General features: G+C 30.1%; 1 protein-coding gene and 1 long non-coding RNA gene across 2 annotated transcripts in view; both read left to right on the forward strand.

Moving 5' to 3' along the window:
* LOC143204519 (D-beta-hydroxybutyrate dehydrogenase, mitochondrial) overlaps positions 1-13763 on the forward strand; it is a 43194-nt gene that overhangs the window by 11744 nt on the left and 17687 nt on the right. The gene's annotated exons all lie outside the window — the stretch shown is intronic.
* LOC143205340 (uncharacterized) lies at positions 7115-9418 on the forward strand. The gene is made up of 2 exons (XR_013007795.1): positions 7115-8167; positions 8227-9418. It is a non-coding gene; the product is annotated as an uncharacterized LOC143205340 (long non-coding RNA).

Below are 13763 nucleotides of genomic sequence, written 5' to 3' on the forward strand. Positions count from 1 at the left end.
CAAAGTAACGTAAAACTATATGTTAATATGAACTTAAAGGAAAATTATAGGATAATTTGTGAGTCCAAGAATATATATTGTAATATGTTATATACCTAAAATATACATATAATTTACAAGAATTGTAAAGTCCTATTGTAACGTAAAACTATTTGTTAACATGAACTTAAAGGGAAATTTTAGGTTAATTTGTGAATCCAAGAATGGGCAACGTGGCAATTTAACATAAATCTATACGTTAACTTGAACATAATTTTTGAATAATTTATACGTTCGAGAAAATATATTCTGATATATTATATTCTTGGAATATACATATAATTCATAACAATCGGCAACGTGGCAACATAAGGTAAATCTATATGTTAACTTGAACTTAAAGAGGCATTCTAGAATAATTTGTAAATTAAAAAAATATTGTGTTAAATTCTTGAAGTATACATATAAATCGTAGCAATCGGCAACGTGGCAATGTAAAGTAAGTTAACATGAATTTAAACGGATATATTAGGATAATATGTGGGTCCAAGAAAATATATTCTTGAAATATACATATAACTTACAGGAATTGGCAACGTGGCAAAATAAAATTTTAGCACATGCCTTACCTTCTTAGGTTTAGATTCTTGTCTAATTCCTCGGGGGAGTGAGAATGCCTTTGTTCAATGGCTAAACCTAAAATCGTAATAATAGAAAGAATTTTTTTAAGTATAACAATGTTTATGTCATATCGATACCAAATATGACCAAGAGAATTTCCATTTTTCTTCCACAACATGTTAAACATTCAATTGAGACACTGATCTTGCGTGGGATAACAGAAAACAATGTAAACATCGTAGTTCTGCGTAATTAATTTCAATTTCTCGCCGTTTTCATCGGTCGTGGTCGATTATTCGTCTCATGATGGTACGTTTCCTGTGGCCTTGACGTACGCACGGCGTTGCATTTATCGTCTGTTTTCTTCGGTCGCGCATAATTTTCGATAATGCCTATTATTCTGATATGACCTAACCGATGGGTATTGTTTCACGTAAGATAGCATTGTTCTTTGCGATCTATATTATTTAACGACTTCGGGCGAGTATAATACGAGCCTTATTTCATGAGATTGTCTGGATATCGCGTGTTTTGCTGTCTAGGTCACTGGTAGTTCGGTTTAAAACCGAACCGGAGGAATGTGTGTTATAAAGTACACTGCGTTTTGTATTCTGCAATGTGGGCGTTGCTGTACTGGGTTTCGTTTTCGACGTGTTTATCTATTTTCATCATCAGAATGTTCTGATGTCATCTTATTGTTATTTTTGCTTTATTTCTATCTACGACAGTATACGAGGTTTTTTTTTATTATTATTTATTATATCTATCATAGAGAGAATAAAATATTTGTAACAAAAAATTAAACCAAGTTCAAAAAATAAATAAGGAACTCACTAAAATGTAAAAAATAATCAAACTTAGATTTTTAACACAGAAAAAATGTTTTAAAATAAAGTATGTACATAATAATAATCGTTGTGATAAATAAATAAAAATAAACAAAAACCTTATATAACCTATCTACTACACGTATTTTATATTCTACTATATACATGCAATTTAGCTTAATACCTACCTAAACCTATTTATCTATTTACAATATTATTATAACTACTACTAGCTAATCATCTTGAAGTCGGTACGAGCAACAAATTTGATTTGTTTTGTTCGTAATTTAATTTTGTGTAATGTCAAAAAAATATGTTATTTTTGTATTTTTTGGACTCAGCACTGACTTCAAAGTGATTTGGTAGTAGTTAAAATAAAATTGTAATTAGATAAATAGGTTTAGGTAGGTATTAAGCTATGTTGTGTGTAAAATACGTGTACAAGATTGGTTAAATAGGTTTTTGTTGATTTTTATTAACGGTCATTATGAACATATTTTATATTAAAGCGTTTTTTTGTGTGTTAAAGACTAAGTTTGATTATTTATTACATTTTAGTGAGTTCTTTAACTATTTATTGAAGTGTAGTTAATTTTTTTGTTAAAAATATTTGATTCAGTACCTCATTCATTTTGCACAGCTCTAAATATTAGTATTAATATTCTGACCTCCATTTTGATATAATAAATTTACAAATTCCTACGGTATTCCTCCACATTTATTTAGATTTTAACAAAATACATTTCACTCTAATTGATGGTTTTTAAAAACGAAGAATTTTGCAATAGCCGAAACAGATGTTAACATAACGGTGTTCGGCTTTAAGACATATATGGTGAAAGCATAAAACAATTAGCGGCCAAGTTTTTTAAATATTGATTGGATTCTAAAGTTCTCTCTATAATTAAGCAATAAAAACATATAAATAATTATTGGTACTATAGCATGTTTGAAAGTGTTTAAAGCTCGAATTTAGATTTAGATTTAACCGCATTGTGGTTCCGTAGATAACACATATGCCACGAAGTTATCTTTTCCCCTGTCTTTCAATGTAGTAGTTGATGTATTTAGTTATGCATTTAAAAAAGTATTTAAAAAAGACAAATTCAACATAATGATGATAATAGTTACATTCGTTGGTAGTCTATTCTAAGAATTTTTGCAGAGACGTCATTTAAATTTTTAACGTGAAAACGTCGCAATGTTGCCGTATCAACTCTGAGTTTTAGTTCAGTTTGGCTTTGAAATTCTACAGTATACTAATCTAAATAAAATTATTAAACAAAAATAATCTTATCAAATATTATTTATTTTAGCATTATAGTAGATATAATATATATATTATCGAAGAACTTAAAAATACAACAAAGTAAACAATTATAATAGTAGATTGAACTCTTTTCTATTCACCTGTGTGTTAGAGTTCTAGGCGCGTTTTTTATGTAGTTGTATCCCTTGGAGGCCTAATCCTAATTAATAACTGTATATCCAAGTAAAATAATTTACTTTCGTTAGAGAGTATATTTAACTTCTACTCGTAAGTATTGTGGTTTTCGGTACAGTGTTTCCGTGTAAAGACAATTTGCTATCACTGTATTTCTCCTTAGATTGTTCCTTTAACACCTGTATACAACTCTCTTGATAAAACTAGATTTAATCACTGCATTCTCCTTAACGCATTTGCCATATCTGCAAAACAGTTATTATTCTATAGCTCTTAACATATTTTAACCAAATGCTGATGTATATTCTGAACAATTAAATATTTTACAGTCTACAATGACGTTTCCTGTAGTTATCATATGTTAATTATATATTCATCTTTCCACTCTCATCACCCTGACTAGAAAAAAATCTAGTCAATTGTTATTCCAATGTTTTCCATCACTTTTTGTTGTCATAACACTATTTTTATTATCATCTTGTCATGAGTAACCATTGGGTATATTGATCCCATTCGGAAATATCCATGTCTCATTTATATACATAAATTGGAATGCTTTTAAATACTGTATTCTTTTAAAGGCAAGATCCGGAAGTACCATTAGACCTCTTCGATACATTTCAGAATAACAGTCTTCTCTGAAATAATGGTATAAATTATGTCTGTATGAAAAAACTACTCACTGTTTTTATACATTTCATATATTTAATCTCTGATAGAGCTAACATCAAACTGATCTTGATACATCACCTGCTTCGAGGGAAAACATTCTTTTTTCGATGAATTCGAGATTATATTTTTCATTTTTTGAGATATTTCAGTGACCGTATCCATAATAATATTCAGTGCAGCTGCAACACGTCAACCGCTACGTCTCCAACGAATTTTACTGGTAAGAGGGGGTCTCCATTATCTCGTTCAAAGTAACTGATTTGAGACGCAATCTGCATACGAAATAGCGAAAGCATAGCATTAAAATAACGTTTGCCGGTTTGTAACCTCTTATCACTCTTGTTTTAAAGAATTTTGCATACGTTTGACAACCGTACGACTTTGGCAGGCTAGTTTGGTTACACGTACGAACTTATCAGACAACATTCTGTGTCTTTTCAGTTACAATAAAATGAGAACGAAAATATTGCCTAATTCTAAAACGAATTTAGAAATTGCGGGAGGCAATACATTAAACATCTTGATGACGTATCTACAAAACGCTTTTGGATGGAACATAAGTTACGTATTGGATGGTGATACAAAATGACACTAAGGGTTTTTTCGGAATACAAACGGTTTTATAATTATGTAACTGGTTATTATAGCATCAAAACATCATTGAATAGTTATTTACATCATTTCAATGTATTAACATAGTAAGTAGATAACGTTTACGAATAAAAATAACATTCTTTGAAGTGTCAAGGCCATTCTACTGCGACTTTTTGCCGGCATATATTCCTTTATGTTTATTTGCCGCTTATATCTAGCAACAAGCTTGACAAGTTTTTCTTCTTGTACGAAGTGAAACTACACGCTTAACTTATTATATCACTTGTTCTGTACTTTATGTAAGACCATTTAATTTGTCTGAATTTATCGTAATAGCATTTCGGGAGCGAACCAGTGTGGTTTAACATTGATAAAAAGTAGCCGGAATGTCTGGTTTTTCTATAAAACAAACTGTAACTAATATATCTTGTTTAATGGATATATATTTTATTAAAATTATGCGATTTTATATTAGATAATTCAGCTTTCTCTGGAGTAGGAAACGGTGAACTGAATACGTAATATTGCAGAGCAATTAATTTGTCATTAATTCGGCGAGGAAAATATAAAAATTAATTCTTAAATATTTTATTGGTTATTGTGTAAATATAAAACACGATTAAATGTCTATATTCTCTCCTGTGTGGATAATTTTAAGTACATAGTTGAGTTTATACCATAGCTAATTATTTGCTAAATTGCTGTTGAATTACTTGATTAATACATAAAATAATTTTCCGAAACGCTGGTTCAGTAGGATCAAAAATAAACTCTTCTTGCAGTGTCAGTAGTTTGAAGCGTGAAGGGAGTCTTTGAAAAATATGAATTAATTTTCTAACATGTCTATCAGAAATCATAAAATATATTATATTTATAGCATGAGTACATTCAACATAATGATTTGTGGAAGTTTATATTCGGCACATAATTCATTCATAAGCCAAAAATTGGTTTTTCTTATTCCTCAGTTTATAATACGTATTGATGGTAATGTCATAAATCACAATAATCCTATAAATATCAAGTATCCGAATATACTGCTATAATATTCTAAAATATAGCAGGATATTGATTTCATGCAAATATCCTTGAATTTTTCCTAAAATCGTTATATTTTTTTACATAAATTTTATTTTATGTTTTCGATATTTTATTGACACATTTTTATTTTATTAGTATAATATTCATATGTTTTCAGTATTATTAATGTATGTGTTCCTTAAAAATGTCTACTCAGCTATACTATCTTTTTCAACAAAGTTTAGCATGTGGGTCCATCCACAAACTTCAGAAAATATTACCAAAGCAATACACTAAACTCTTAAACTCTTACATCCCAATAATAATGTTCAACATCAAACAAAAGAAAGCCCAACCTACAATAAAATACAGGTCAAAAAGTAAGTATATTGGAGCCAATTATTTAGTTACTTTACATACGTATATATGTATATATAGATATGCCACAAACATAGTGTTAATATTGTTGTTAATAATAATCGCGAAAAGGTAATTAGTACATTGTAATGTATTATACTACTTTGTTACTGTCACAGTTCCCATTCTAAAAACACAATCTTTGTATGTCTTTATTTTTATGAATTAAAGATGTCGGCCGCCAAGAAAACCACCCACATATAGATATATTGATACTTTAAAAAGTATTAATATTTTTTTGTGTTTAAATAAGATATATAGATATATAGATATTTAAAAAAACAACAAAAATATTGATATACTGGATACTACAAAAAATGTCGATTTTCTCTAAAAATTAAAAAAAATAGCCATATTTTCAATAAAAATTTAAAATTAAGTACTTTTTTTTGTAAAAATATCGAAAATTATCGCCTAACAAAAATCGATATATCGGTCAAAATGTTTTCGGCATTCCTAGTCGTGAGCAGACTAAAGGCAGACTAAAAGTTACTAGTTTATTTTAATTACACAGTTTTTACATCTGTAGTTGTATAAATATTTGTTTCTTCCTGTTATATATTTATGGTAATTTTTCAAAAATTATTACTCTTAGTATTTCAACAATCTGCCCAATAGGCAATAAGTATTTGCTATGCTTATATTATATATACATGGCATGTAGAAAATCACTTCATTAAATGATTTCCGGTATAATATACTATTTTAATTAATTAGTCTTATTCTAAAGCTTATTCTAAGCTCTATATATGTCCAATAATCAGATCGGATGGTGTTAGACGCTTTAGTCTACGTACTTCACTGTAACTTCGCATATTTAGCTGATTAACGAATACATTGGGAAGTACTAACAGTTTTTCGAAGTACTTCACACAAACACATTTAATTATACTCGTTATTGGTTTCAGAGGAATATTGCATTGTATCACTGCATTTGAAATATAGTACGAAGTATCAACAACAACACGCAACATTTTATTTTGAACCGTTGTATGATGGATATATTAGACTTGCTAGCGGTTCCCCATAGTTGGATTCCATATGACCGAATAGGCTTGAATTTAGTCTTGTTATCTAATGATAACTTGATAATACATTTGATAGAATTTAAGTCCAAGTTGTTTCCGTTTGGCCAGTATGAGCTCCTTCCAAGATATGCGTCGATCTAGGTGCTTACCAAAATATTTAGCATCCTCTGCTTGCGGGAGTTGACAATTGTTGATATAGACTAGTGGACATGTTCTTCGTCAGAGCGTAAAAGTTATATGACTGGATTTATGGTCATAATACATATTTTGTGTTTAATTAATCGTTTAATATATCGTTAACACTTTTGGTATTAAATTAACCAACAATTACTGACATTAAACAACAAATTTAATTTATGCTCTCGGCCTCTAAAGCAACAAAAACCGATTCTTTATATAACCGAAAATTCGATATGAATTAGAACAAGGTCAGTGACAAGTTATTCGGAATATCGTAGTATATATATATATATATATATATATATATATATATATATATATATATATATATATATATATACACTATGTTTCTATGGTGTAGTAGTTAGAGCTCGGTAGTAGTTAAAATAATATTGTAAATAGATAAATAGATTTAGGTAGGTATTAGGCTAAATAGTGTGTATATAGTGGAATATAAAATTCGTGTAATAGATAGGTTAAATAAGGTTTTGTTTATTTTTATTTAGTTATTACAACGATTATTATGTACATATTTTAAGTTAAAACGTTTTTTTATTGTGTAATAAATCTAAGTTTGATTATTCTTTAATTTTTAGTGAGTTCCTTATTTATTTTTTGAAGTCGGTTTAATTTTTTTGTTAAAAATATTTTATTACATTAATGTTCTTCATGATAACCGAAATATTTGGCACAAATAAATACCGTACAAGTGAGTCGGCGAGCTATCGCCGTTCGAATTCCGACTGGTCCATAATTGAATTCGTGTTGTCGCATTCCGTTGGAGCGGGACTGAGTCAACGAACTGGGCAATTTCTTCGCCGTGGCTGAGAGTAAAGTAAGCGACGTTTATCATAGGAAGAAAGTCGGTCGGCGACAGTCGACCAATAAAGCCGATAGCGTGTGGTGCGAGCTAAGGGCGCGACCGTCCGATATGGTCAAATCATTAGCCGGATATACACGTAGCGATGTATTGGGGTCGATAAATCAAACCGAAAATAAGGCAGATAAATCGTGTAGGGCCAATTTAAAATCCAAGGCGTAAAATAAAAATTATATTTAATAAAACACAATTTAACATCTTAAAGAAATAAAAGCAGTGTTAAAAATAAATGACTCGATGGTCACTATTTATATTCCGGGAATAGGAAAAAAAAAACAAATAGTTAAGCTGCGATTATATTTTTATTGTTTTGCAAAGTACTCGTACATTTATTCCATTCCGAATGAGGTATCTTCAAAACATGATTTTTGAACGTTTCAAAACTTCTTCGGGCTATGAAAATCGTTGACCACGCAATTTATTCTTCACGGATTGGAACAAAAAGAAGTCGTTGGGTGCCAGGTCAGGGCTGTACGGCGGATGACCCATCAATTCGATGTTTTGAGTGCTCAAATAGTCTCTTGTTTCAGCCGATATGTGAGAGCTAGCATTGTCATAATGAAGAACTATCCGGCATCTCTTGTTTGTTTTCTTTATTTCACCGAAGACTTCTGGCAAACAAATGGTTGCGTACCAATCAGAATTTACTGTTCTACGATCCTAGAGACACTGTTGCAATATAACCACTTTTCCCAAAGAAACAACTATTTTCTTTGCAGTTCTTCGTGCGTGAACAACTTTTGTTGGATTTGGTTCATCTTATATGACTGTGTATCAGTATATATATACTTATATATATATATATATATATATATATATATATATATATATATATATATATATATATATACAATTTTCACCAAAGGATATAGAAATATGTCTGGAACGACGCAAAATCTGTTCTAGAAAAGTTAATTGCAGTATTTTGACCATGTAGTCTTACAGCTGCGTACCTTTGACAATGCCAATCTCAAACGATAAAACGTTTTAAACATAATTTAAATGTCTGAAAATTCGAAAAACGACACCTTGAAACTCGAGTAAAATTTCCAACCGTTTCTTTCTATTTTATATATTATTATCATTATATTTTCTTCCTGTAATAAAAAGAATTGAAATAGCGAATGAATAAAATAACTGCTCTTGGGATTACACAAGAATATTTAACATAAAACTCATGTTATGTAAACAATGGTATGTGAAATGAAAAGTTGATCTATTACCATGTCACCTGTTACATTAACTTGATATTATAAACGATTCAAGGATAATTGTAATATTATTAGACTTTTAAATCTCGTTTTGTATAAATTCTTCATTATATAAGAAATAATAGGTCTAAATCAGGTAAAATATAATTTAATATTTGAGATATGACTATAGCCAATAGGTTGTATTTTAGACCAATTCGTTTATTCATTGATTTTTGTGTACGATTTTTTGTGCTTACTGAAAGGATGTACATTGTTTTGATTAAAAATGTCTTATATCTTTGCATGATGTTAATTAAAATATTCGTGTACAAAAATTGATTTACCCCCTAAAAAAAAAACAATAAAATTAAATCAATTTTAAAGAAAAGTTTTTTGAAAGATTTCTGATAATTTTTGCTTGTTTCGTTTATTTTTTTAAATAACTATATGTCGAAAGTTTCGGTTTAATACACTCGGCAGAAATAAATTCCAATATTGAAATCTGGAATCTAAGAGAATAGAAAATAAATGTGAGGTTATGTGATATCGTTTTTAAAAGCTAGGTAAGTGAAACAAAAAAAAACATTTAATTATTACTATTTCTTTTCATAAAATCTTTGTCTATTTATCTTAATCTAGACTTGTATTCTATCAGTTATAATCTGTCTTGTATATTACATTCAATTTTTGTTGGAAATTACAAAATAACATTTCATAAATAACATAATTTCTTTATACAAACCGAGTGTAATTTTGAACATAGAGCAACAAGCAACATATTCCTACATTTAAACTTATTTTAAAAAATAACCTATATAAAAATGAATACTTGATAAGAAAATTGATCTTGCAAAAATGTAAAGCATTTTCTTCGGAAAGAAAGCTCTTGATCATTACTGGATCAACTAAAATTAAAGAAACTATATCGATTACTTTTCACTCTTGTTATAATTACACACATTCGCATTCATATCTTTTTTATGTCAACTATATTCAAGAGATGTAACTATTTAGAACAATGGACATTTCACGAGACGGATTAGCTTTTACGGATTTAATACTATTTAAATAATTATTGAGTATTTAAGCAACACTCAACTATGTTAATAGTCTTCATGAGTAAAGTTAATTAGAATTTAACACAAGAATGTAAACTAACTAATTAATTCGGTTTAATGATTGACTATTTAATGTTGGTTAAGTTGCTAAAAAAAACCCGGCATTCGCATTTCTTGTTTATTTATATGAATGAAAGAGGTGAGAAAAGTTGATGATGATGAGACAAGAACTATTCTTAAGATGACATATTTTATAGCGAATTTTTGTTAAAGGTTAATAAATACGAATCAACAAATATTTAAATGCTAGATTATGTTAAAACTGTTATTCACCGGAGGCAAAACAGTGAACTTTTAGTAAATTTTCAAGGTCATCTGTAATATATGTGTATATGGACTTTAGTTACGTCAAGCTATTGATATTTTTTAGTGATTGGACTTATTGTTTGATGGACGTTTGTTGGCTACTGTCGCGTTAGTTGTTGACAGTGGAGAATAGAATGTATTGAACAATTCTTTTCCAATATCATCCAACTTAGCATCACGTTGCTTAGAGTCAATGTGTGCTTTTAAACGTTTGGGAAGTTTCCCCAGGCTTTCGTCATGATTTCTCTCGCATATTATAATTGGTATCGGGAACTTCGACTGAAATTGACAATCGACTGTTTAGTAATTGACAATTTTTTACTAGCGACTGTTTCAGTCGTGTACCTTTAGTTACTATTTTCAGTTCTACTAGTTTCATTCGACTGATATTTTTAAGCTGTAAATATATATATATATATATTTTTTATAACATCTTTAGATACGCTTAGTACAATCTTAATTTACAATTAATTTATTACTACTTTTCCTATGTACTTGGATTAATTAACAAGCAAGACGAGTGCGAGAAAATACATCTGTATGTATTCCTCAATTATAACATTATAATTATTTATTTATTATTAACTTATAGCTATAGTTTACACTAAATGTATACACTTTATATAAGTTCGTATGGTTTTGTTCGCTTCAGTCTCCTGACATCCTGCGCGCTGTCCAGCAGTTGTATTGCTTCCACGTTAGTATAATTTAGTAATCTTCTGTCGTGTTTCAAGGCGAAATCTTGGATAACTTCGCAAATCTATTTGATTTCGACATCATCGTGCGGTTCTTCATTAGTTATATAGCGATAGGCATTGGTAATCACTCGAAGAACCTTGTTTTGACAGCGTTGTATGACTAGTTGATTTGAATTTTTAGTGCAACCCCATATTTGCACCCATAGGTCCAAAATGGCTTTATAATTGTATTATAGATCAACCTCTTTGATTTTAGATCAAGTTGGGAGTATCTTCCGACTAACCAGTATAGTTGTTTTATTTTGGTTCTAATGTGTTTTGCCTTTTGCCTAACGTGATGCGTAAATATTTCTGCTCAAAATTAACGTATGACTAAGCTAAGAATGATCCTTTGTTGTTATTTAGATTGGATCCATCATCGTACGTGATAGAGATATACTAGTTATCGAATTCGTGATAGATGTTATTCGGTGACCTCAAAAGGCATTTTATTACGAGTCATTGTCAGAGTTGGCACGAAACGCACCGGGTTAAGAATCCGAACCGAATTTCGCTCCACATTCTCTCACGATTGTTCGACGTCGATATGTATGGATTGAAGCTAATCAAGACCGTTGAGGTTTCTGTAAATCGCTTTGTTGTTGGTGATCTTATTCTGAGAAAATGTGATGACATTGAAAGAGTAATGTATTTTTAACTACATCTATTGTATTAATAGTAAAGTCATGTGAATTGTTTTGAACCAGCCAAATTTCAATTGCATGAAAGTGGAAAGGCGATGGGACGGTCCTCCTACTGTTGCAATAGCCGTGGGTTCGAATCCTGCTGAGCCATGGTCGTAAATTTATGTTTGTGATTGTTTAATATTTGTGATTGTCCTTAGGCAAGAGTGTAAAATCCGACAAGGAAAATGATCCCACGCCAGTAACCAGGCTGGGTAAGACCGGATGTCTTCTGGGATGATTTCTAAAGTTGGTCACTCGCCAGTCGGTAGGTTTAATGCTGAAGACCGCGGTTCGGAGCCCACGTTAAATTTTAGGCCCAGTCCAGATAAACCCATAGTTGGTAAAAGGAGACTTTAAAATATATTTTTTAAAAATCCTTGAAAGTCTTGATATAGTATATTTGGGAATGGGGTGAATGTTTCTTTGGTTAAACCTTTTTATTATCAGAGGAATAACTTGGTTTGAACCAAACCAAAACAAAATACGAGCAACACATTAGATTTGTTTTGTCCGTAATTTAATTTTATGTATATGACACAAAATTATATTATAATTTTAATATTTTTTTGGGCTCGGCACCGACTTCAAAGTGGTCAGTTGGTAGTAGTTAAAGTAATATTGTAAATAAATAAATAGGTATTAAATTAAATAGTGTGTATATAATAGAATATAAAATACGTGTAATAGATAAGTTAAATAAGGTTTTTGTTTATATTTATTTAGTTATTACAACGATTATTATATACATATTTTATTTTAAAATGTTTTTTTTGTGTTAAAAATCTAAATTTGATTATTTTTTACTTACTAGTGAGTTCCTTATTTATTTTTAAAGTCAATTTTTTCGCTCTTAAGTCGTGTCATGTCAAGTCTTTTGGAAACAAACTCGCTCTTCTAAACACTACACCTTAGAGGCAGTTGTCTACAATGTTTCTATGGCTTCCCATATGATATGTTTGGTGTTTGAAAAGCAAACTGAAATAGCAAAAAATAAATAAGAAACTCACTATAAAGTAATAAATAATATAAAGCATAAAGTATAAAGTAAATGCTGAAGAAGTGTGTAAGTGCTATTTTTTTCGGTACGATATTGCCATATTGCCAGAAAAATTAGAAAAAGTTGTAAAAAGTAGTAGAAAAATTGACTTATATTGTATCAATCTTTCTCAATAAATGCTCTTTGAAAGAAAAAAATATCAGAGTATGCAAGAACCTAATAGTTATGCTATTTTTGTTTAAATCACCAAAACTTATTATTACCTACTTCCATCTGGAAACAAACAAAATTACCACCTGGGAAGATTATTTCAAGAGATACATAACTAGAGGCTCCATAATATGAAAATTCAAGACCCCTATTGGAACATTCAATTATTTATGGTAATGTTAAACGCTATTTTCAGTTCCAGCATAGCTAAAAGGCAATCGCTTTTCGCCAAATATACTTGCAGGAGAAACTGAATTTTAATCAAACGACACATCGATTCGTATGCTCGGGCACGATATCGTGCCGTCCACATTAATTAATTGCAACAACGCCATTTATAAACCGAAACTAATACGGATTGCGATAGCGACATGTTGTTAGTGGTGACCTGCAAACATTTCAGGCATACGACGTAAATATTTTGCTCTGGATTAGAGCAAATCCAGTTTAGGGGATTTCGTTAGTTCATTACTCCGTTGACATTCGAATTTAACGTCCATTGTTTCATATTATCGGCTGCAATCAATATTGTTCTTGTTTATGGAATATTAGTCACGATTACCGAATATGCAGTGTTCATAAAGTGATTCACTCTGGGTGTTATGTCATTTTTTGTTATTAACGCACCATAATGAGTGCTAATCAGTATTGGGAACTATCGACTGATTGTAAGAAATACTTTGAAGGAAGTCCTTGTTCATAAACTACAGAAAATGTTACCAAAAACAACGCACCAAACTATTAAGATCGTATATTACAACCAGAATGTTTAGATTCAAACAAGAAGAAGCTTACTCTACAATAAAAGAAACTAAAGCAGGTGTACCATAAGGAAGTGTACTGGGACCAATGCT

The sequence above is a fragment of the Rhynchophorus ferrugineus genome, unplaced genomic scaffold (genome assembly GCF_030347505.1).
Source record: "Rhynchophorus ferrugineus isolate W39M unplaced genomic scaffold, kcgeb_rfMv2 rfM11, whole genome shotgun sequence".
Taxonomy (NCBI): domain Eukaryota; kingdom Metazoa; phylum Arthropoda; class Insecta; order Coleoptera; family Curculionidae; genus Rhynchophorus; species Rhynchophorus ferrugineus.